Raw genomic sequence first — 25,354 nt, forward strand, 5'->3', positions numbered from 1 at the left:
AGTATAACTTTAAGGTAACCTAGATACTACTAATAGGGCATAATCATAATACCTGAGTCTCCCAAAATATTATCCATGTTTTTAATCCTCTCTATAACAATCAAAAAAGGAGGACAATCCTAAATCTGGGACAATTTAAGCACCAAAATAATTAAGGGCACTAATGAAAACAGACCATTGAAAAATTAGGAATTCGTGAATCCATACCTATAATAAATATTAAATAAACAACGGAAGAGGGAGGACTCTTGCTTCCAGGAGAACGCCAAAGGCAGACTGACACATTATAGAGGGTGCACCTGAGTTGGAAAATCAACATTTATATGGAAACAACTTCATATGAAAGTTCATATACATTCAAACAATTCATATGGAAAATCAACTATCATAGTAAAGATTGGTTCAGGCAAGAATCATTAATAGATGCTAAATCTACAGGGGAGATCTGGATGAGGAACACAGTATTTGCATGGTCTTACAGTGCCTCCGTACATTACTTATGAATCAGAATCTGCATTTTAACAAGCAGAGCCCTATTACGTGTCAAGGCAAATCCATACCACTTCCTGTTACAATCCAGATTAGAAACAATCTGATCTAAATTAGGGTCATGAAGAACTCTCCCCCAAAAGACAGTGCTTTCAAATATGAAGTAACACAGGAAACAGATGGACTGCAGGGATTGTGAATGCTGAATCATGAAAAAGGAAAACACCATGACACGGTCTACCCAGTAGATGCCATTTCCATTGGTGTTGAAATCGACATGGAATCTTCTTATTTCTTAGCATCTAACGCCAAATTAGTAAATAGCTGTACCCAATAAAATGAGGGGCTGTACACACGAGTATGCCAGTGTGTGTTGACAGCACCTCCCTTCCTGCCCTGAGTCCCCAGATCATACTAGTGTCTTCTACTGATCTGTCATTCTTCAAATTCAAGCACAATAATTTCCATATATTCACCCTGCACTTTTTTTTTTTAATTTTTTTTTCAACGTTTTTTATTTATTTTGGGGACAGAGCGAGACAGAGCATGAACGGGGGAGGGACAGAGAGAGAGGGAGACACAGAATCGGAAACAGACTCCAGACTCTGAGCCATCAGCCCAGAGCCCGACGTGGGGCTCGAACCCACGGACCGTGAGATCGTGACCTAGCTGAAGTCAGACGCTTAACCGACTGCGCCACCCAGGCATCCCCACCCTGCACTTTTAAAGTCTTCTGGGGGCGCCTGGGTGGCTTGGTCGGTTAAGCGTCCGACTTTGGCTCAGGTCATGATCTCACGGTCTGTGAGTTCGAGCCCCGTGTCGGGCTCTGTGCTGACGGCTCAGAGCCTGGAGCCTGTTTCAGATTCTGTGTCTCCCTCTCTCTCTGCTCCTCCCCTGTTCATGCTCTGTCTCTCTCTGTCTCAAAAATAAATAAACATTAAAAAAAAATAATAATAAATAAAGTCTTCAGAAATAGGGGTGCCCTAAGTAAATGAGAAACAAAGTTCTTAAAAGACTGTCTTGGGAATTCATAGAATTTTACCAGACAGGACAAAATAATAAAGATTTAAAATGATGTGCTAACTTCAAATAACGAAAACACATGGAAAGAAACAAAAAAAGCGATTTTGATTTGAAAATGCATTCTTGGATTTTCACGGTTCATAATAAAACAGAAACTTTAGAAACCAGGATAAGTTTTTTTGTATATACTTTACCAGATTCTATCAATACCTAAATTTTGATTTTTACTAAATCAGGTTTGTAAGATTGGGAGTATGTTTGTAGCAACCCTTTGCAATCCTAGCTTGAATCATCCATTAAAAACAAACAGATTAGCCATGTTACATCATAAATTCCAAGTGAGATGCTTAGCTTTGACGGGCACATTCACAGGACTGAATTATCACGAGAGCCTCTATGAAGTCCTCCAGCACTCCTCCAAAATAAAAAAGCAGAGGACCACTTAAAGTGTTAAGTGTGTTAAGAATAACAGGCCCTTTGGACAAAAGGACATTGGTAAAAAGGAGTTTAAAAAAAATTCACTAAATAACATAGAACTTTTTCCAAATATCTCACTTCAGTTACTGTCAGACTAGCACCCTTTTTCTAGAAACTGCTCCCCTCTGCCATCTGCATGGTTATTACAGGACAAGGGGTGAGGGAGATAAGGCATGTCAGCTCAGTATGTGGCCCTATCCCCTGGGAGAAACTGACTGATCCCAAGGAGGGCACCTGACCCAGGCCAGGGTCTGGGTACAAAACCACGCAGCTGGGTCCAGGATGGCTACAGCTGGGGCAGGGAGCACCCGGGGCAGAAGTAAGAGGAGTAGCAGCCCTGTGGTCCTTTAGACAGTGTGTTGCCCTTCCAAAGAGAAGTGCCTGCCGGTTGCTGGAATTTAGGGATGTCAGACTTCTGCTTCTTTAAGAGATGTCGGACATTTGGAATTTTATGTGAAACTCCCTTTTTCAATGTTAACAATTAAATCACTTTTGAAAAGCACTGTGAGCAGACAAAGCATGTCTGCAGGCCACTCACTTTTGCAAATTGGCAGCTATGTTTTTTGCCAAGTAGTGAAAGCAGCAAGAGAGACGGAGCCTGAACACGGAGAGGAAACACTGGGACAGTCCTGGCCGCATTCGGGGGGTTGGTTCCCGCTGCTCCTGAGTCCCAGCCGCATCCTCGGCCCCTTCCTTGGCTTGGTTTTCCATTTGTCCGCTGAGTCAGTGACACACACTGGTGTCCACCCAATAAATCCCCCTTCGTGGTATGAGCTCGTGTACCTTACATTTCTATCACTTCCAACCAAGTGAGTCCCAACTGACTGTACATAATGGCTTTGAAAGTACACATACAATTCAAGTCCAAGGAATCAGATCCAGGCAGGGCCAGGGGGAAAATACAATGACACAAAAATACTTCATTCTGAATGAATAAGGCATGAGCACTACATATAGCAACTCCAGCTGAAGGTGTTTCCAGGGAATTCAAATATTCTGTCCCTTATATGATTAGGACTCTTGCCCACAGTGAAGGAAACTCCAACTGAAAATAGTTTAAGCAAAACAATTATTTATCGGCTCACCTAATGGCGTGTCCAGGAACAAAGCTTGCTTCAGGGGCTCAGATGATGTCTCCAGAACCCACTTTCTCCCCACAGCCCCCCGCCATCCCTAGGCTCCACCTCTCCAACCTCACGGCCTACTACTCCCCCCTCTGTACCCTCCCAACCCTGAGCCTTTCCACACTCATCATTCACAAACCCAATTCCTTCTAGAACTTTCCATTTAAAGGTCACTTCTTCAGAGAGTGAAGGACCTCCACACTTCAAGTAGACCCTCTCTCAGTCTCCATGTCAGCCTCTTGGCTCCCTTCACTGCACTGATCACAACTTGTAATTCCTTTCTTTTTCTCCTTCCATGCTTTTTGCTTATTTCTTCCGCTACTCTTAAGGCTCCATGAGGCCAGGTGCCAGGCCTGCCCTTTTCCCTCTTATACCCTTGTATGACAGGAATATTTCTGCTCTCATCAACCTGAAGAACATGACGTTTACCCAAACTATGGTCATCATAAAATCTAGAATACAGGGTAAACTTAACAGTTGGATTCATCTGGGGCACCTGGGTGGCTCAGTCGGTTGAGTGTCTGACTTCAGCTCAGGTCATGATCTCACAGCTCGTGAGTTCGAGCCCCATGTCGGGCTCCGTGCTGACAGCTCGGAGCCTGGAGCCTGCTTCGGATTCTGTGTCTCCCTCTCTCTCTGCCCCTCCCCCACATGCACTCTGTCTCTCTCTGCCTCTCAGAAATAAAGAAAACTAATAAAAAAAATGTTTAAACAGTTGGATTCATCTATATCTTACTTCCATTACTTACTGTCAAAAGCCTAAAAAATTTAAGCCATCATTTCCTAATGTCAAAAGCAAAATTTGGCAAATAGGTAACATTAATTTCTACTTTTTAAGCTTTGCGAATTTGTCACTAAAGACTTTGACTCTCTTAAGCTTGGCATTTAAGTGTTTATTTGAACTTACTATGGGATTGTCATTATTGGTTATGGCCCAGGCCCTTAAAACAGAGATTACCAGATCATCAAGCAAACATGTTTCAGAGTAAATAAAAACCTGTAGCTTTAGGGTCCGGTGTTTCAATACAAAAGCCAAACTCCCTACACTTACACCAGAGACACCCTTTCCAAATTAGAACAACCTAGTACTCCTAAGAGTCTCATCATTTCACCCGCTGATTTAAATAAGGAATCCTGAGAGGATTTATGATCATTTGATTGTTATTCAATTGGCAGTGATTTTTCGGACAGACCATCTCTCCTATGTCTTTGCACTGTCAGAAAGAGCCACAGGCCCTTGCCGGGGCGGGCGGAACGTGAATGGCTAAGCGACCCGAATAACCTGGACGTGGCTCGGAGCACCTCAGCTCCAGGTACGGCAGGCCACCTAGCGAAGGATCTGTATGGGTCAGCTAACAATCTCTCCACAGACACCAAGTCACTTGAGCTGCTGTTCAACTTCTGCTACATCTTTCTATGGAAGGAAGATACTCAGTCTTAACTTCTCTGTTTGGGAAGTTTGGATTTTCTTATTGCTCTTCACTGAACACGGCATTCCAGGAGTGACAGTCCTGGCAAGAAACAACTGAAGTCCCCACGGTTCTCAGAGGACAGTCTTTCTGCGCCCTCAGCCTCACCTGCACATACTAACTTAAAGAAGGAAACTCCTTTTTCCCTTCCCTTGAACAACTGCTATTGTCATTAGCACTGGGGGAGAGAATATTTTTGTGCTGTCATTCATGTATGACTCAGTTTCCAGGTCCAAAAAAGCAAGGAAGTTGAATTAAATGATCTAAGTTCCTTTCCAGTCTTTGCTGGGTTTTTTTTTTTTCCCCCTGAAACTAAATCTGCAAAACAACTTAAGGTACTGCTCCTAAGTGCCTAAGGAAATTTGTTTTAGGTATGTCTGCTCCCTGATGAATATCTCTTTATATGTTCTCCCGCCAACAAAACAAAACAAGACAAAACAAACCCCGTAACTAAATTAACAAAACAAGCAAAAGTCACTTAAACAAAAACCAGAAAGCTCTGAAGTCACTCATCATAAATATTCTGTTTCCAGGCTGTACCCTTATGTACATGTTATTCTTTCTGCCAGGATTGCCCTTCTTCCTGATGGAGGATCGCCTATAATTTAACACTCAGCCTAAATATTTCCTCTACCACCTTCTTAGGTCTCCCCCAGCAGAGCTGACCCTCCCTGAGTAGGTTCCCCTGCCTGTCAATATACCTACTGTTGCACTGAAATAAACCAGTAATTTATTCTTAGATGATGTTTGTCTCTCCCACCACATTGAGAGCTGCCCATTCACCTTTGTGTGCCCAGTGTGCCTGGCACTTAGGAGACGTTCAGGAGTTGGCAGATAAAAGAAAAACAAGTTCTCCATTGGGGCTGAGAGGTCTGGTCTCAAGAGGATAAGTGGTAACTGGTGAACTTTGAAAGGTTAATTCATTTATATGATGACTTTCCTGAACTACAAAGCAATGGAACAGTGACAGGTAATTTGCAAGCTCTGATTTTTTTTTTTTTTTAAAGTATACAGTTATTTCTGAAACAAAGTCTTCTCCCACTATACACTCATCCCCAATGGAACCTGGGGATTGCTCTGGCCTTGGAGAGGTCTACCAATTTATCCAGACTCCAGCTCCTTCCACCCGCAAAGGCAGCCTCGGAGACATTAGAACCACTGCATGTCTCAGTCGCAGAAGGTCAAATTTGGAACTAGCATACATGTCCCTGTTCTGAACTACTCTCCCCAAATCAATCCTGCTTAGAGACGTTCTACTACTATTTCCACTTGTACAGCATCTACTAGTGTATCGCACACACTCAGAGCGTGTAGAATTTGCTGGGTCATTTAACTAGTCTGTGGCAGGGCTGGGACGGTAAGCCCAGCAGTCTGGCTGTAGAGCCTACTCTTGGAGCCGTGACACTGGGCTGCTCCATCAGCGGACTAGGGTAGGGTGGGGAAGACCTTCAAACACGGTGTGAAATACTGGAATTTTTATCACTGACACAGAACTATGGATCAGAAAGCTCATTAAGGAGAGAGAGGCACAGGCAACTACAGCACAAGTTCGAGGAGGAAATACACGACAGAAAGCACTTACTACAGAGCCCCCCGAACATACCCCCAGAAACTGAAAGCAGGGACTTGCACAGATTTGTACGCCCACGGTCACCGCAGCACTATTCACAGCAGCCAAAAGTGAAAGCAGTCCAAGTGTCCACTGATGAATGAATGGAAAACAAAATGTGGTACATCCGTACAACAGAATACTATTCAGTCTTAAAAGGGAATTTAATCCTGGCAGAAGCTACAATGCAGATAAACCTTGAAGACATCAGGCTAAGTCGAACACGCCAGACACGAAAGGGCAAATGCTATATGATTCCACTTACGTGAGGTACCTAGAAGAGTCAATTCATAGAGATGGAAAGAGGAATAGTGGTTGCCAGGAGCCAGGGAAGGAGAAGATGGGAGTTAGTATTTTATGAGCACAGAGTTGCAGAATGGGATAATTAAAAATGTTTTGGAAGGGCACCTGGGTGGCTCTGTTGGTTAAGCATCTGACTTCGGCTCAGGTCATGATCTGACCTCTGTCTCTGTCTCTCTCTCTCAAAAATAAATAAACATTAAAAAAAAAATTTTTTTTAATCACTAAAATGATGGAGAGGTGCCTGGCTGGCTCAGTCAGTAGGGCATGTGGCTCTTGATCTTATGGTTGTGAGTTTGAGCCCCACCTTGGGTATAGAGCTTCCTTTTAAAATAATTGCTAAAATGACAGATCTTATGTATATTTTACCACAATTCCTTCATTTTTTAAATGTTCATTTATTTTTAAGAGAGAGATAGAGCACAAGCAGGGGAGGAGCAGAGAGAGAGGGAGACACAGAATCCAAAGCAGGCTCCAGGCTCCGAGCTGTCAGCACAGAGCCCGACGCGGGGCTCGAACACACAGATGGCGAGATCGTGACCTGAGCCAAAGTCAGATGCTTAACCAACTGAGCCACCCAAGCGCCCCTACCACAATTTTTTAAAATAGTTATATACCAACTACAATGTGAGAAAAAACAGTCAACTTGAAGTTTGGAGTCTGTCTGTGGGAAGCTAATGCCCTTAGTTAAGTTGCTTTCCTCGGCCTCACCCTCATCCGTAAAACACACAGGGGGTCTGTATCCTTGGGGTTGTTAACATTACGTGAGAAAATACCCGGCTCTGGGTAGGCACTTAACTGACTTTTGAACATCATTCTGACAGTCTAGAAAGTCCTGAGAATGACACTGGCCTACCAGCCAAACCTATTTGAAGGCGGGATAAGCTGCTGGTCCTTAAAGAAGGACGAGAATAGGGGAGCCTTCTTTGCAGAGACTCAGTCCTCTGCCAGCGGAGGTGACACCTGCCAGGACACCACACTGGGAGGGAAGAGGACCAGATCACAATATGACTGGGTGATTCTCTCTACCACCCGGCCTGAACACCTGCCCCGCCTATCTTGGGGTAACTAGAGAGGAAAAACAGGACTTCCGCCTTCCTCTGAAAGGACTCCTTTCCCCCACCCTCCACAACCAGGAGAACACGAACCAACTCTTCAAGACCCCCCCCACCTCATCCAAGAAGTTTCCGCTAGCTTTTAGCTTTCCCTGAGACTTTGCTGTGCCCTGGGGACACCATATCTTAAGTAGACACTATCTTCCTCTCCTGCCATGTGCCTCAGGGCCAGGAAGAAATAAGTGTCCTTCCTCCCTCCCACTTGTCACTTCCAGTAGAGGACATCCTTCCTCCAATACTCCCCTCCTTCCTCTTGCAAAAGCCCCTTATCTTCAAGGCTCTGGCCATCAGCTTCCCCCCAACCCTGCTGCCCTCAGGTCATCTATGGACGTCCTCACTGCCCTCATCTATTGGTGGTATCTGCTTCTGGTTCACAGACTTCCCTTTGACCCCTTTCTCCTGTTATCCCCCTTAGTGACTCCTGTGCCCATTTGGACAACTTGCCACAGAGCTCGGCCTCTCCCAAGTCCTTGTCCTCCTCTTCTCCAAAAACCCTTTCCTTCCTCCTACCTAACACTGCTGTGCTCATGCCCGGCACGTCAGCCTCAGAGGCGGCTGCCTCCAACATGTCTCCAGCCTCGGCCTCCTTCCTTCTGGCTGGGGCTCGGGCTCGCGTAAATACCTACTACCCCAGTAGCTGCTGCTACTACCACCGCGGTTCCCCGCCTGATGGTTACTTGCAAGCACTGGCCTCTAGCACTTTCTTTCTGTGCCTTACCTCCCCAGGCCCCACCTCCCTCCTTCAGGAGCTTAGATCTCACATTATGAAAGCCCTCTCGCTGGTACCTTCCAGCCCCAGCACCCAGCACGCATCAACATCAACGCTGCTGGAGAGGGAAAGAGACCCTTGCAGCCGGCCTTACGAAACTTCATGTTAAATGCACTTACGATCCCAAACCAGGAACGGGCATTCGCTGCCTAGAAATGTTACTGATTCTCCCCTATGCCCTCCCTAAGCTCACGCTCTACAGATGACCTTACCTCACTTTTCCCAAACACAAGCCATCAGGCACAAACTCCCTCATTGCTCCTGCGCCAAATCTACAAACCTACCAGCATCGTTACCCACCTCCTCCCTGTCTCCCGCTGCACGAAGAGCACACTCCTGCTCCTCGTAGCAAAGCCAAGCACTCCACACAGGCTTTGCTCCACGCGTCCCTACGCCCCTACCCAAGAACAGCATTCCGGTCGCTGTCCCCTTTTTCCTGCCTCTTTAATCAGTCTTTACCTCCGTAGGGGATCATCCCCAACAGCATACAGACGCGGTCGACTGAATCTTCATCTTAAAACACACACACCCCTGTGATCACCATCTGTCCCCCCCAGCTAGTGACACAATTTCCCTGTAGCCCTGGTTATCTATACCAATGCTTCTCAAACTTGTAATTACCTGGGAATCTTGTTAAAATTTATATTCTGATTCCGTAGGTCTAGAGGGGAGCCCAAGAGTCTGCACTGCCTACCAACTCCCAGATGGGTCCTGGCCCAAGGGTCCCACTCTGCCCGACAAGGCCCTGTGTTTCCTTTCCTCCCTACTTCATTTACAAATTCCCTTCCAGCGCGGCTCCCTCCCCCAGCATAACTTCCAGACACTGGGCTGGTCAGGGTCACCCCTAAACCCCACGCTGCAAACTCCAATAAAAACTGTTCTCTTCCTGGGGCGCCTGGGTGGCTCGGTCCATTGAGCGTCCGACTTCGGCTCAGGTCATGATCTCACGGTTCAAGGGTTAGAGCTCAGCATCGGGCTCTGCGCTGACAGCTCGGAGCCTGCTTCGGATTCTGGGTCTCCCTCTCTCTCTGCCCCTCCCCTGCTTGCCTTCTGTCTCTCTCTCTCAAAGATAAATAAACTTTAAAAAAACAAAACTGTTCTCTTTCTCCTTTCCCATGCCCTCCGCTTTCACCAAAGAGCACGTGGCAACTGCGAGCCAACCCTGCCTGGAGAAGGGAAGGCCCGTAGCAGGCCAATTCAAAGACCCCTCATGGGGTCTCCCTCCGGATCCTGTCCCTTCTGGCCTCTAGAGCACCACACTCCCCCTCACCCCCCACCTCCGGGGCTTGCTGTGTCTCTGGCAGCTCTCTGTCAGGCATCTCAGGCCAGGTCTTCCTCCTCTACCTGGCTCCTAAATGCCAGTCCGCCTCAGAGCTCCGTCTTCCCGCCCCTACGCTCCCCTTCGGTGACCTCATCCATTCCTGCAGCCCTCCATGCCACTCCCAAACTTCTAAAATGCAGCCTAGACAATTCTCCTGACCTCCAGACTCCTATCCCTCTGCCAAACTGCCACCTCTCCCCACGTGGCTGTCCTGCGAGAATCTCAAGCTTAACATTCCCAAAATAGAACTCTCAATTCTTCTTTCCCTGCTTCAAATCTTTTCCATCTCCACTATTAGTAGTAGTTACTCAAGTGAGTAGTTGTGCCCAAGCTATTACTAAAGCCAAAACCTGAGAGTCATCATCTTGGATTCCCTTTGCCTCTCCCCCAACTCAGTTCGTGACCAATTCTACTGGTTCCCTCTCCAAAACCCCTTTCAAAGTGGCTTATCGTGGCCACTTTAGCCCCTCTTCAATCTATTTTTCACACAGCCCCTACTGTGAGTTTTCCAAAACCGCAAATAGAAGTGGGCATAAAGCCCTTTATGGCGCCCCATGAATAAAATCCAAAGCCACTATTCACCAACCTCTCCCTGGCCAGCTTTGCCTTCTTTCAAGTTCCACGAGCGGGCCAAGTGCTTTCCTATCTAGGATTCCTTTCACGTGCTCTGCTCCCTTCTTGTATTGCTTTTAGGAAGACCTGAAGCAACAGGAAGCAAGCAAGACACAGTCAAGTGACCGAAGAAGACCCCCGTGGCTGCCCGGAGCGGAAAGAAAGAGGTAGGGTCTGGTATGAGCCAATACTACACTGGGAAGGAAAGGGCCAGATCATTTGAGACCCCGCAGGCCCAGCACTGTAGAGACTGCAGACTTTCCAATGAGGGCAATGGAAGGCCACTGAAGTGCTTCCAGCAAAGGGGTGACATAATTAGTCCTGCATGTTGGAAAGATCACTCCAGTTAAAGTACGGGAAACCAGAGGGGCCAAGAGCAGATGTGGGAGGTACAGGAGGCCAGACCAGAAACAACGGGGGCCTAAGAGGATGACAGTGGAGACGGGGAAAGTGGTTAGACTTTAGAACTATTTAGGAGGCTGTGATGCTGTGATTTATAAGAAATACACACTTGCTCCTTCAGATGGCCAAAATGTATTTCTCATGTATACTTAGTCTTCATCCAGTTTCTGTCTCGCAGCTCCCCAAACCCTTGGAATTTCCTGAATGCAAAGGGCAACAGGAACATCTTTTGTTATAATATTTAAGTCTCTTGTCCTCAGTTCCTGAAAAGCCTCAGAGCCAAAAAGGCGGAATGGGTGTCGTGTTATTCATAACATGACCTTCCCACCACAACTAGGTTTGTGCTAATGAGGTGACCTTTAGACCACCTAAGTATGGGCGCTGGTTGCCAGAGGAACCCACCTTGGACAGGGGGTTGGAAGTTCCAGTCCCACCCCCCTGACCTCCTGGGAAGGGAAGGGGCTGCTGGGAAGGGAAGGGGCTACGGGGCAGTGATTTCATCAATCATGTCTCTGTAATGAAGCCTCCACAAAATCCCAAAAGGAGGTGTGGAGAGCTTCCAGGTCAGGGAATCACGTGCCACGTGCGGGCCCCCAACCCCATGAGGCCAGAAGCTCCTTCGTTCAATGCCTCACCCTACGTAGCTCTTCATCTGGCTCTTGATTTGTCTCCTTTAACACCCCTGTAATAAATCCCTGATCTCGTGAATAAATGGGTTTGCTGAGTTCTGTGAGCCACGCTAGCACATTAATCAAACCCAGGCAGGGGGTCACGGGCACCTCTGGTTTGTAGTGAGTCGGTCAGAAGCACAGGGAACGATCTGGGCTTGCGACTGGCATCTGAAGTAGAGCGTGGTCCTGGGGGGCCAGACCCTTAATCTGTGGAATCTGATGCCGTCTCCAGCTGGTGTCAGAGAACTGCACAGTGGTGTGGGGTGGGGGGGGAACCACACACACGTACAGCCTTGGAATTGGGTCCAGAACCCCTCTAGAAGTTAAAAATGGCAGCACTTAATGAATGAACACATGTAATTTTAGATTTTTAAAAAGGCTTAACACACAAGTATGAGTAGAGGTCCCACAATGACTACGTCCACTACTGATAACAGGATCAGCTAATCCACACTGGACGACAGTCCACCAGTCCTTTCCTGTTGTTACTGGCAGACTGGGGTGGAAGGAAGGAGGGGGGGGAATGCCAGGAGAGGTAGGATGAAAGAAAAGAAAGATACTAGCTCACAAATTAGGGCAGTGGATGGGAAAAGGGCCAAAACGGGAAGAAAGGAAATGCCAGCTTTGCTGAGTTTCCAGGCGGCCTCATGACCACTCGAGCAACCTTCAACTGGGCCGGACTGAACAAAAGCCATTCTCACCACACTTAGTTTTCTGAACTTACAGTTTAACATGACTTGTGAAACCCCTCGTTCCAAATATGCTTTGTGCAAAGGATATTTGTTATATGAAAATACTAGAGGGGGCGCCTGGGTGGCGCAGTCGGTTAAGCGTCCGACTTCAGCCAGGTCACGATCTCGTGGTCCGTGAGTTCGAGCCCCGCGTCAGGCTCTGGGCTGATGGCTCAGAGCCTGGAGCCTGTTTCTGATTCTGTGTCTCCCTCTCTCTCTGCTCCTCCCCCGTTCATGCTCTGTCTCTCTCTGTCCCAAAAATAAATAAACGTTGAAAAAAAAATTAAAAAAAAAAAAAAAAAGAAAATACTAGAATCACAGAAGAGAAGTTTTCGAGCTGGAAGGAAACTTAGAAATCACTGAATCAGGCTTCAGGCTCAGGATGCCTCTTCTCTCCACCGATAGACACTTTGGGAGATTTCATCTAGAAGCTAAAAGAATAGAGTCCTTCCATCCAGGTAGATAATTAAAAGGTATTAGGTTTTGGGGCACCTGGGTGGTATAGTCAGTTAAGCACCTGACTTCAGCTCAGGTCATGATCTCGTGGCTTGTGAGTTCAAGCCCCCCATTGGGCTCTGTGCTGACAGCTCAGAGCCTGGAGCCTGCTTCACATTCCTTGTCTCCCCCTCTCTCCTCCCCTCCCATGCTCATGCTCCATCTCACAATAATACATAAACATTAAAAAAAAAATTTAAAGGTATTAGGTTTTAAAAAGAGAAATCAAAAATTGCTGGCCAAATACATATTGCCCAAAGATTTATAATAATTGGAAGAGAGGGGCACAGATTAGGTTTTTAAAGATTTTTTTTAGTTCCTTTGCCAGTGAATTTTATTTTTAAAAATACACAGATGATTAATGACTAATTTTAAGCTGTTCATCAAGGAGATCATTTTGGCAATAATTTTTTTTTTTTTTTTTTACCAATTTGTTTTAGGGTTAAAAAAAAACTCAGCTGTTCCATTTGGTTTAAGGATCAGCTAGATTTAAATTTCTAATTTCCAAAGCTACTGCATATTTGGCTAATTAATTCTAGCATCTGACAATGAAAAAACAGGAGAAAGAACATAAAGTTAAAAGTAAAATATTAAAAGTCTCTAAAATGGTAAAAACCCTGGCTGCATTTTATTCTCCCATCATACATACTTTGGTAAGCATATGAGACAAAGATTTGCTCAATAATGTCTGGTCTAAACCTTCAAAAGGAAATCTGGGAGCCTCCAAGAATGTCCAGGGTCCTCAAGCTCTCCTTGTATAATTCCCTCCCACATTGTACCAGGTTTGGTCCATGTGTCAGTAGAAGTGAGGGTACGTCTGTCACCTCCAAGATTAGATACAAAGGTATCACACCTTCCATCTTGACTGCCCTCTTTCTCTCTCTCCCTCTCTCAGATCACTTGCTCTGGGGAGAAACTTAGTCACCACGTTGTGAAGAGTCCTACAAAGAGGCCCTCATGGTGGGGCACTCAAGCTTCCAGCCAGCAGCCAGGAGAGTGAGCCACCGTGGAAGCAGATTCTCCATCCCCAGTCAAGCCATCAGATGACTCCAACCTCCGAAGAGACCTGAGCCAGAATCACCCAACCAAGCTGCTCCCGGATTCCTGAATTTCAGAAACTGTTTGAGACAATAAACGTCTGTCCATTTAAGCTGTTACATTTGGGCTAATTTATTATACAGCAGTAGAAAATTCATTCAAGACAGATGAACTTTAGAGGTAGCCAGCCACACAGGACCAAACCACTATATTTCCTTCAACTCATGCCATTACATGAAGAAAATACATGTACACACTATATATAAGATGCCCACAAAGCACTGGCAAAAGCAACAATGACAACAATGTCAATTAATCAATTATCAATTAATTATCAATTAATGGCACCACTCTCTGCATTCAGATTTCAATTGTTTTCAAAAAGCACAAACTCCCCAAAGAGTCATCTACAACCACCATAGGGAACACTCACAAAAATTATAAGCATTCCCCCCCTTTTTTTTTAGAGTAACATAAACTTGAAATACCTTCCCTCTTTGACTTTCCGCGTCCACATTCTCGTCATGTTTCTCCCCACTCTCACCCGTCCAAAAGCTCATACACCCTCTTGCCTACTGGGTTCTCCGTTTTGAAACCTCTAAGAATACGTACATATAGACGCCCATATTTGTATTCTTAGGTAACCGAGAGAACTGAGAAGTTAAAGGAACCAGCTCATGGTCAAATCTCCAAGGTCAGATACGTATCTGGTATTGCTTAGATCAGTGGGTCGGTGCCAAGTGGACAACAGATACTCTATAAATGTTCATTTCTTTCCTCTTCCTTTCCCACCTCCCCCACGATTAGGAAAGATTGCATTTTCTCTGGTACTCTGTTTTCTTTGATTCGGACTTCTCAACAACATGCATTCTCTTGAAAAAAAAATTTTTTCTTCAAGTGTCTTGCATATCTAACAGCAGGGGTTAGTTATTTGCTCAGAAGCAACTGGATCCAGTGAAAAGTGGGACTCTTGCCTTATCATCTTGAGACAAGTTACACTGGGAACCTCAGAAGAGCTCACCAAGATCTCTTCCAAAAACTGCAGCTCTTCGGTGTTATCCTGTCTCCAAATCTAGCTTTCAGAAAGGGTTTCCAACAATGTTTCTAACTTCCATAAATTTCATGAGTGGAGAGGGATTTAGTAACCGAATGCAAAGAGGCATTGTGGGATTGGGCGATGTGGCACAAAGGATTACCTCAACTCTGGTTTACAAATTTCCAGAGTCCCGAGCCATCTCCAGCCAAGGCAAGAACCTTAAAGAATTAAGGCAGAATTAAGAATTCAGAACTTTTCTTCTTCCACCTTTCACCAACACCCATTTAGATCCTATCTGACATTCTAATTCTTGTCTCCCCACCTATGTGTCTGGGTCCCACATTCACAAAGTCCTGGGAAAGCATCTACCACTAGGGAAATCTTGCCAAGATCTCAGATACCCACTGTTTTCAGTGGGAAATCCCATGAATAGAAAAGGAAGTTAAGACCCAGATGCGATCAGAAGAAAGCAGTCTATGGGACAGGACTAAAACCACACACAAGGAGGGGCGCCTGGGTGGCTCGGTCGGTTAAGCGTCTGACTTTGGCTCAGGTCATGATCTCACAGTCCGTGAGTTCGAGCCCAGTGTCGGGCTCTGTGCTGACAGCTCAGAGCCTGGAGCCTGTTTCAGATTCTGTGTCTCCCTCTCTCTCTGCCCCTCCCCTGATCATGCTCTGTCTCTGTCTCAAAAATAAGTAAACGTTAAAAAAAAAAATTAAAAAACCACACGTAAGGAATGTGTCTCTCTGGCCTCATTCCCACCCTTACCTCCATTCCACCCCCACTACCACAAAGAACACCTTAAACATGCCCAATTTCGTGTACTCCTAACAGGTGGCATAACTATTTACCACCTTTTTACTGCCGTGGGGTCTCCAGCACACAGAGGTGAAAAGTCATGCTCAAGACCCCACCACCAATAAAGTTTCAAAACCAGCATCGCACCTAGGTCTTCACATCTTGCCCTCCTTTTCTTCCCAATATTCGACACCACCTCCCCAGTCACTCCCTTTCTGAGAACTTCCACGTTCTAATTCCACTGCTCCAGGTTTAGGGAATATTGCCTTCACCTGTTTTGAGCTTTGACCTCCAAGAATCTTCGTTGCTCTGCTGAACACAGGTCATGTGCACATCTAAAAGATATGCTATACTCTCTGACAATCAGTGCCCACTATCCATCTCCAAAACTTAAAAAGAAAGAAAGTTAGAAAGCTAGGCCAAAGCAGAAAGTTCTCTGTTCTACAAAGGGACGTCACAGGGGACGCAAATGAACAATCAGCCAAGACTCTTCCATGGGCAATTCTAAATTTTTTTTTTTTAATATTTATTTTTGAGAGAGAGAGAGTGGGGGACGGGCAGAAAGAGAGGTAGACACAGAATCTGAAGCAGGCTCCAGGCTGCTGAGCTGTCAGCACAGAGCCCCACGTGGGGCTCGAACTCAGAGACCATGAGTTCATAACCTGAGCGGAAGTCTGATGCTTAACCATCTGAGCCACCCAGGAGCCCATGGGCAATTCTAAAGCAGTCCACCAGGTACAAAAACTTCTCCCCTGAAGGCTCACCTGATAACAATACCAAAGTTCCAATGTTTCCAAGATTCATCTGTAAATTAGCACAGAAAGGACACTGCTCAAACAAGCAGACTGGGCACAGCTATCTCTGCCCTTAGCAGTTCTAAACCCACCCCGACACGGATAACCTTACATACCCGCAAGAGGGCAAGAAACGAGGAGTGGAAGCCTGGTCCAGCCACACAGTTCAAGTCCGTGGTACTTCCTATTAGAAAGCCACAGACGGTGGCAGTCCTACTATCAGAAATGAACTGGAGCGGGATGGGGGGGGGGGGGGGGGGGCAAAGAAACAACTCTACGCTCGCTTGCAAGACAGGACCAAAAACAAACAGACCAAACAACTTCTGGAGCACAGCCCCAGTTCAGTCCAAGTTCCTAAGGTACTAGGAAGTTTTTGCAACACTTACTACAGCTCTTACCCTGCCCACAGCGGCAACTAAGGTACTGAGGAAGTGGACCATACTGGGGCTGGAGGCCCTAAAGGGCAGGAAGTGGAAGCAGAGGCCATTTGTGGGAAAAGGGAAGGAGCGGCGAAAAGGGAGAGGCTGGGGCGCCGCCCCCATTTCCTCAGCCCCGGGCCGGCTGGGAAGCCGGGAGGCTCTCTCCAGGGGACCTGCCGTGGCCGAACGGGGCCGACAACCCTGTGTCGCCCTCCGCCTCCCTCCACAGCCTACGCGCAGGGAGCGGGGGCAGGCGGTCACCGAGCGCAGGGCGGTGCACCCCACTTCCCCAGCCCGCGCCCCACCCCGCCCGGAGCGGGCCTGTCGAGGCACCGGCACCCTTACCTGGGACCCGTCCCGCGCCGCCTCGGCCGTCTGCACCGATCCCGCAGCTCTTAAGCCTGCCCCGCCCTGTCCTTCGCCTCCACCCGGGGCCGGACCCCAGCAGTCCCCTGCCGATTTGTCATTGAGCCTCTGGCTTGCTTCCCCACCCCCGAGCGCGCCCCCGGCGTCGCCTAGGCAACCCCGCCTCCCGGGAGAGCGCGCTTTCCTTCCGCTCTTGCCTGCCCCCTGGAGGCCACGCCCACTAAGAGCATATTAGCCAATCCGAAGCGAGGCCCAGAGGCTGGGGAGGAGGGTTTGCCAATAAGAGGCCGCCTCAGTCGGGAGGGGCGGGCTCGGCACGCCTGCCCCACCCACCTCTACTTCCTCCTGCTTTCCGCGGGCGGGCGGCCGGCCGGACTTGCTGCGCGTGACCGCTGCTGCAGTGGAGTAGAGCTGGTCTGGGGACTCTGGGCGTGGGCGGGTGGAGGGCGCTCCAGTCGTGGATTTAGGTCAGAGTGAGGCCAAACTAGTGGAAAGCAAAAGGGTAGGGAGGACCGATAGAGAAAAACCAAAATTGCGATGCATCGCGGGAGTGTCTAAGGGTCCAGGCTGCTGTCCGGACGCCGGCCTGGGGCATCTGAGACAGCGGGACCTCCGCCTGTCGCCACGACTCGCTTGGCTAAATGACATCCCATTAGCTGTAATGGGGCTACTTGTCCAATGCCTAGTAATAACTTGATCCAGATCACATACAAGGTTCCGAATCCTAACCCCAGGTTCCCGGAGGCAGGAAGTGCAGTGGGCTAGCAGGGTACAGACAGGTTTTTCACCCACAACCTGCCCCCCTCATTGTCCTCCAAATAATACAGGGAACTTGTAGTTTTCTACCCAAACAGGGCTTCACCTCGGGTTGATTTTCCTAACTATCCGCCCCTCCCTAGAGCTGAATCCTCTCCAACCCTGCTCAGCAGGATGTGTGGCCCCACTGACCCCTACACAAACCTCATGGCAGGTCACGCCGTATCACAATTGTTCAAATGCCCCCCTGTATAATCTCTAGGAATGGAAACTCTTGTTCAGGTTGATATCCACAGCAGCTAGCTAATTCTTTCCTTGTTAATAATTATACATTAGAATACATGTGTATTATATGAGAGGCTTTGTGCCTTGATTAGATTGCTGTGTAAAGCAACGAACACATACAGGCCCTCCACCAATAGCTCCCTCAAAAGGCACAGAAGCTTTACCTTAGTCTTCAGTAACAGGCTTACCAAAAAACATTTAACGAGAAGAATATCCCAGTGTTACACTATCTTACATATTGTTTTATCTTTCTCATATCTTTCTCATAAGTCATTGCATGACTTCTTGCATGCTGAGTATATGAGAGAAACTCTGCTAGGTACTAAAAGGGAGAAAGGGAGGAGGTGTCTCAAAAAGGAAGCTCTCTAATATTTATAATCTAGAAGGGGAATCAGACCCAAACCTCTTCCTATGGAGTAATGATTAAGTGCACAGGTTTGGAATCGGGAACCGTAGGTTCAAAGGAGGACTCTACCATATAACTAGCAGTTATTTTAGGAAGTGACTAAACCTCTGTGGGCCTCAGTTTCCCTAGCTACCCAATGGGAGCAGTAGTTCCACTAGGAACTTGGGAGTGCTAGGATCTTGGTGAGTGCTCAACAAATGTCCGCTTAAAAATATTTTTTAGTGTTTATTTTTGAGGGGGGGCGGGGCAGAGAGAGAGGGAGACAGAGAATCTGAAGCGGGCTCCGCACTACCAGTGCAAAGCCTCACATGGGGCTCAAACTCACGAACCGAGTGATCATGACTGGAGTGGAAGTTGTATGCCCAACCAACTGAGCCACCCAGTTGCCCCAACAAATGTTAGTTTAAATAGTGATTACCTCCAGAGGCCGAAGCTGTGGAAAGAACATTCTAGACACTCCCTCCTTCAAAAGTATTACTGCAGGGCGCCTGGGTGGCTCAGTCAGTGAAGCGTCAGACTTCAGCTCAGGTCATGATCCCATGGTTGGTGAGCTGGAGCCCTGAGTCAGGCTCTGCGCTGACAGCTCAGAGCCCGGAGCCTGCTTCGGATTCTGTGTCTCCCTCTCTCTCTGACGCTCCCCACTCATGCTCTGTCTCTCTCTGTCTCTCAAAAGTAAATAAACATTAAAAATGGTTAAAAAAAAATAATCTGGCAAACAGGTTTGCTATTCAAAAGTATTTACTGAGTATTGTGTGAGTCTTTACTGCTTTTAACAAATATTTCCGCTTCTCCTTCCTGGGCACCAGGTAGGATTGAACTTTCTAGCTCCCTGTGTTGGGTGAGGCTCTAACCAATGACTTGTGAGTGGAAGTAACACATAAATTATTTGGAGACCAGAGGACTTATTTGCCAATGCGAGACCCTCCATCGCTCTTGTCTCTTTGGTATGGCGGCTGAGAATGTTCGGGTCATAGTTGTTCCATCAGCCTGGGACCCTACAATGTCCACAGCGCTCCCCCTGCCAACCTGTGGTGGACATTTAGCATGACCGATAAACAAACCTTTGTGGTCTGAGGGCACTAGGATTTGGAAGTTGTTTGTTTACTGCCGCATAGCCTAGCCTGCTCTGACAGATACAAGGCCCTCAGGTGTGCTCAGCTGGGGACACTGTGGTGAACAGCTCAGAGGACAGGTAATAAGCCAGTAGACAAACAACTCAGTAATTACAAATTGTGTCATTACAAGTTCCTTGAGACTGGGTAGCAAAAAAAGGTCTCTATTAGGGGGTGACATTTAAACCATGCCCTGAAGGATGGAAAGGAATCAATCTCTGAAAAGGTTGGCAGTTGGAGGAAGGGGAGGGGAATATCTCAGGCAGAAGAACAAGCAGGAGCAAATTCCTAAGGCCGAAAGAAGCCGGGTCCTCTTTGGAACAGACAGGAGGCCCCGGTGGAGCACCATAAGCAGGGAGAAGTGAGACCGCGCAAGGGTAGAGAGGGAGGCAGGAGCCAGATTAGGTGGCGGCTTCTAGGTTATGATAAGGAGATGGGAGTTTATTCCAAGTGTGACAGGGAGCTACTGAGGGGGTTCAAGCCAGGAGGGTGACATGTTTGATTCAGGTTTTAAAAAGACCTGTAGTGTAGTGTGGAAAATGGGCTGCAAGGGACAGATGTGGGAATGGAGGTTAGGAGGCTGTCCCAGGAGTCCAAGCAAAGTGGGGTTCCACAGGAGCAGAGGCTAGAAGGCTGATCTTGTCCTCAGATAACAGGAGACATGGGGCAATTGCTGGGGGAGGGGAGCAAGAGGGCTGACGACTAAACCAGGGGTTCCTCCTGCCAAATCCCAGACAAAGCAGGGGCAGGGTTGAAAGTCAGGGGCCCCCAGAGGTGCTCTGACCCCAGGGAGATCGTGCTCAAAAGCCAGGCAGGAAGAGATGTGGAACAGACAGCAGACCAATTTCCTAGCATGTCAGCTAGCATCAGACACTTGTTCTCGTGAGCCTCCAGTATTATCTAAACAGATGGTGTTGCTGGACAGAGTCTGACAAGCCCTAACATCACTGTGGACCCTTGGTACTTGTTGTCTACCTGGACCGGAAAACAAAGGGTGCCACTAATCTATACATGGAAAAACAAAAACCACTCTTGCCTCCTGATGGTCATGGAAAGAATCTTACTGTAAATGGCAAAAATAGATGGAGATTATCTTTAGCACTTGGGTCATCTTCCTATTCTGTGCTTCTCTGCCCCTCTGTGCCCGTGTGTTTTCTCCCCACCTCCTGTGACCTCATCCTGTTCTCAGGACCAGGTCTCACAGTCTCCGTCACATGTAGGACTAAATGACTAATGACAGCTCAATGGATACCCACCCCTTCCTAAGCATTTGGGACATCCAGTGGATCAAAACCTGAAGTCCTAGGCCAGGGGAAGGATTCAGGGGAGAACTGGAGATCTTTAATTCAGAACTACTAGAATGGAGTGATTTATCCCTCCTCAGAAAAAGGGTCAGACTCCCGAGTCCTTGCTCAAGGTGCCAGATAAGGGTAACACACGATTAGAATCCTCTCCAAAGCCTGGGTACCGTCCATCCCCAAGCCTTCCTCTCTTTGTAGCTGTTTGCTAAAGGCTACAGAAAAGCCCCTAGCATTTACTTATTCCCAAACAAATTCAAAATGTTGACTTTGTTGCTCAATCTAGGTATTGCCGCTATAAAAGATTTACTAGGGGTTTAAAAACCACTCTTTGCTATGCGTCTTACTGAGAGCCTCTCTTTCCTCATTACTATCTTTCTATGTGGTCGCTGCAGCCCCAGCCAGTCAGCAGGAGCTAACCAGCTGTTCCTGGGAATTGTTCTGCTGGAAAGGCAGAGGCCTCAGCAGTTACTAGAAGTTGAGCTTTCCTCTTCCAAAAGAAATTAATCTACTTGGGAAATGCGTTAGGAAAAAAAAAAAAAAAAAAAGAGTGACTTGTTTCTAAATTATTGAATTAGCTAGATTTATCTTTCTGCCATCATAGCTTACAGAGAGTTATCTCCCAGAAAGGAAGTCAAATCTGTCTTGTCATTAAAGACTAAGTCTTCATCATTCTTGCTAATCCCCATGACATGCCAGCTCATGTTCTCCCCGGCTCCCATCTTTGTGGAGACACGCGCTCCCTGCTCCAGAACACCTGCATGGTGAACATCCACCTTAGATCGGGTGCTGACCTCCAGGCAACCAGATAAAAGCCCCTGCAGGGGGAAGGGCACACGCGAAGCCTCACTGCACAATCTGTGCGGGTGACAAGCCCAGTCCTGGCACTAAGGGCCCTAAATTGCGGGAAGCAATCTACTCTCCGGGTGGTTGTGCAGACCCGGCCACAGCAGCTCCGTGGGAAGGACCAGCTGGCCAGAGGTTGGAATTCTGCTCTCTGTCCCTCGGGACCCACTCCTGCCTGCCCTCCCCTCCCACAGGGAGGAGGAGAGGCCCAGAGCTCAGAAGGGACATGTTTGGGCCAAGTGAGGCTGTGGGGAGCCTCTCCACAGAGACCAAGGTCCACCCTCCTCTGAGGAGTTCAGGCTGGCACCGTGCCAGGTCCTGCGCCCCGCAGTTTATAACTTCATCATGGCATCCTTCATGAGGGAGTCTAAGAGAGAGCTGTGATTTCCTATTTACAGATAGGTCAGTGAGGTTGATAGGCAGATGAGGCCTCAAATCAACTGTGCCTGACAACAAAATCCATACTCTTTATCACAGTCTCTACCGCCTTCCCGGCAACAATTGCAAACTGTGTGACCCAGGACAAGATACCTCCCCACTCTGCCCTCGGTTTTCTCTGTACAGTGACAGTCTCAGGTCTACACCGAGCACCCACAATGGGCAGGAGCTGTGCCAGGCACCAGCTGTCTGGGACCTCTAGGGTCCGTGCTCTAACGCCTCCTGAGTGGGCACCCGGATAAGGAAGAGGCCTTTGACAGACCCAGCTCAGCTCCTAACTGTGGAAGTCCCACAGAACTCCTGGCCCCCCACAGTGTTCCTACCCCCATTTTATCACAGCCTGAAGCCACCTCCAGGAACCTCCCTGGAGGAGTGGCTGGTATGTAAAAGCAAGGCTAAAAAATATCTCCCTAGATCACTTGATGCTTAAACATAGGAGATCGGGACCTTCAGTTAACCAGAAATTGTAGCTGATGGCTATTGTCAGCCACTCACATTTAAATAGAATTCTTTTAATCTTTCCTGGTACTAAGGTATTATACATCAAAATGCCTGCTATAGTGGCCCATAGTAAGCCTCAACAAATACTTGTTATGGATGGATGGATGGATGGATGGATGGATGGATGGATGATGGATGGATGGATAATGGATAGATGGATGAGTGGATGGATGGATGGATGGATGGATGAGTGGATGGATGGATGGATGAGTGGATGGATGGATGGATGGATGGAGGGATGATGGATGGATGGATGGATGGATGGATGAGGGAACAGCTGGAGAAAGTTTGATTGGGAGACTCAAGGAAAAGGGCATGCTATTCAAGAGTTGGGGTGCCCTGGTAAGTGGCAGGAGACGGAATTTGGCAGCCAGAGGGCTGTCTGAGGGTCTGGAGGATATAGGCAGGAGATGGGGAAGGCACACACAGAAAACAGTAGGCAAATCTAGAACACAGACCCCAACACGTTGACAGTGTAGTCTCCCACCGTGGGCTCTGCATGGCACACAGAGCAGTGTCAGGCACACAACAGGTGTTATCACACTTGGTAATTAGGGCCCCTGCGGTCTGCCTGGTCAGCTCACACTGGGTAGTGGCTGGACAGAGTCTGCCTCGTGGGTCTCAGCAGAGCTGTGACAAGCTGGGTCTGGTACTCAGGCCTTTGGCAGGCCTTTGTCTCAGGCCTTTGTCTGAGGTCAGGAGGCCCCGGTCCTGCGACACCCAGAGAGACCATCCTCCCGCCTCTTCTCAGTTAACAAAGCCCCAAGGCTAGGGTGGCCACATCAAGTATAGATGCAATATGGGTGACACACTTACACTACAAATTACTCATTGTTGACCTGCAATTCAAATTTAACTGGACATCCTGCATTTTTACTTGCCAAACCTGACAACCTAGCCCAAGCCCAGGGATCTCTGGGTGGGCAAATCTCAGTGGCCCCACCCACTAACATGGTCAAAGCCCACAGGTGCTGTGCTTGTCAAGAGGGGAGGAACTGAGTCCCGGACAGAGGGACTCCCCCCAAGGCATATAACATCTCCCCAGTGGGGACAGTTGAGGGACTTGAATGAAATGGTGTGTGGCAGGCCTAAGCCACAGGGAGGATGGGGGGGTTGCCCCTTCAGGTCCAGTTCTTTCCCCATTGCTTCCTGCAGCCTTCCTCCTAAGGAAGCCCCCCTCCCCTCTTCCCTCCCCCCCTCCCCCTGCAACCTGCGCCCATTCATTCTCTCAGCATATAATGACTGGGAACCTCTTAGGGACCAGGGTAACAGTGGCAGATCAGGCATGACCTCCAGCCTTACCCAACCTCACTTCATCTTCTAAGAAGCCTCCTTGATGACTCAGGCCTCACTGATCTGTCCATATAGTTTCACAACCAATTACATGGCTCCTTCTGTTCTGCTGCCTGATGAGTGTGAGGGTGGGTCCCCAACAGAAATCCTAAGACCCCAGCAGACAGAGTGCCCAATGCTATAGTATGACACAGCTCTTGCCCAGAATGTAAGAATGATTTGAGTCCTGGCCTGTCACTTCCCAGCTGGGGGCCTTGGGCAAGACTTGTCATGCCCTTGGGGCACCTGGGTAACTCAGTTGGTTAAGCGTCTGACTTCAGCTCAGGTCATGATCTTGTGGTTTGTGGATTCGAGCCCCGCGTCAGGCTCTGTGCTGACAGTCAGAGCCTAGAGCCTGCTTTGGATTCGGGGTTTCCTTCTCTCTCTGCCCCTCCCCTGCTCACGCTGTCACTCTCTCTCTCAAAAATAAATAAATGTTAAAAAAAAAAAAAAAGACCTATCATGCCTTTAAGCCTTAGTTTCCTTGTCTGCAAGGAGAGAGCTGTTCCATGGAGGTTGGTTGGGGGTTAAATAATACAAAGCAAAGTGCTTGGTGCCTATATTCCCTGTAGGAGCCCCTTGGTTTCCTTTACTTCATTTTGCTTTGAGTTAACTTCTTACATTATCTTTAATTATGGTAAATACACATAATATAAAATTCACCATTTTTTAAAGGGTACAGTCCAATGGCACTAAGCACATTCATACTGTTGTGCAAACACCATCCGTCTCCAGAACTAAAGAGCATCCTGCAAAACTGAAACCCTGCTCTCATTAAACACAAGCTGCCCCTTCCCCGTTCCCACAAACCCTGGCAGCTGCCTTCTTTCTGTCTCTATGAATGTGACTACTCTAAGTACCTCCTATAAGCGGAATCATACAGTATTTGCTTTTTGGCAACTGGCTCATTTCAATGTCGCATAACGTCCTCAAGGCTCACCCATATCGTGGCGGGTGTCAGAATTTCCTTCCTTTTGAAGGCTGAATTATACTCCATTGTGTGTGCACCACACTTTGTGTATTCACTCGGGTGGACCCTTGGGTTGCTTCCAACTTTTGGCTTTTGAGAACAATGCTGCTGTGAACATGGGTGTGCAAATATCTCTTCGAGCGCCTGCTTTTCCATTCTTTTTGTGGGATTTCTGGATCATGTGGCAGGTCTATTTTTAATTCCTTGAGGAACCGCCATTCCATTTACATTCCCACCCGTGGTGCACAAGGGTTTTCAACTTCTCCACATCCTCACCAACACTTATTGTCTGTTTCCTGATAGTAGGGGGGGGGGGGGGGGGGGGGGGGGGGGGGGGGGGGGGGGGGGGGG

At 47.8% G+C, this 25,354-nt stretch overlaps 1 protein-coding gene and 1 long non-coding RNA gene across 2 annotated transcripts in view; one reads left to right on the forward strand and one right to left on the reverse strand.

The window, feature by feature from the left end:
• Nucleotides 1–17,165, reverse strand: part of RALB (RAS like proto-oncogene B) — a 44,460-nt gene extending 27,295 nt beyond the window's left edge. Inside the window, exon 1 of the mRNA XM_040474816.1 lies at nt 17,039–17,165. The gene's annotated coding sequence lies outside the window, so the exon portion shown is untranslated. The remainder of the gene's footprint in view (nt 1–17,038) is intronic.
• On the forward strand, nt 10,289–13,764 carry LOC121030422 (uncharacterized). Its single transcript, XR_005790193.1, has 2 exons — nt 10,289–10,475; nt 13,503–13,764. It is a non-coding gene; the product is annotated as an uncharacterized LOC121030422 (long non-coding RNA).
• Nucleotides 17,166–25,354: the final 8,189 nt, after the last annotated feature.

Source organism: Herpailurus yagouaroundi, unplaced genomic scaffold (genome assembly GCF_014898765.1).
Source record: "Herpailurus yagouaroundi ecotype Mexico unplaced genomic scaffold, PumYag 140, whole genome shotgun sequence".
Classification (NCBI taxonomy): Eukaryota; Metazoa; Chordata; class Mammalia; order Carnivora; family Felidae; genus Herpailurus; species Herpailurus yagouaroundi.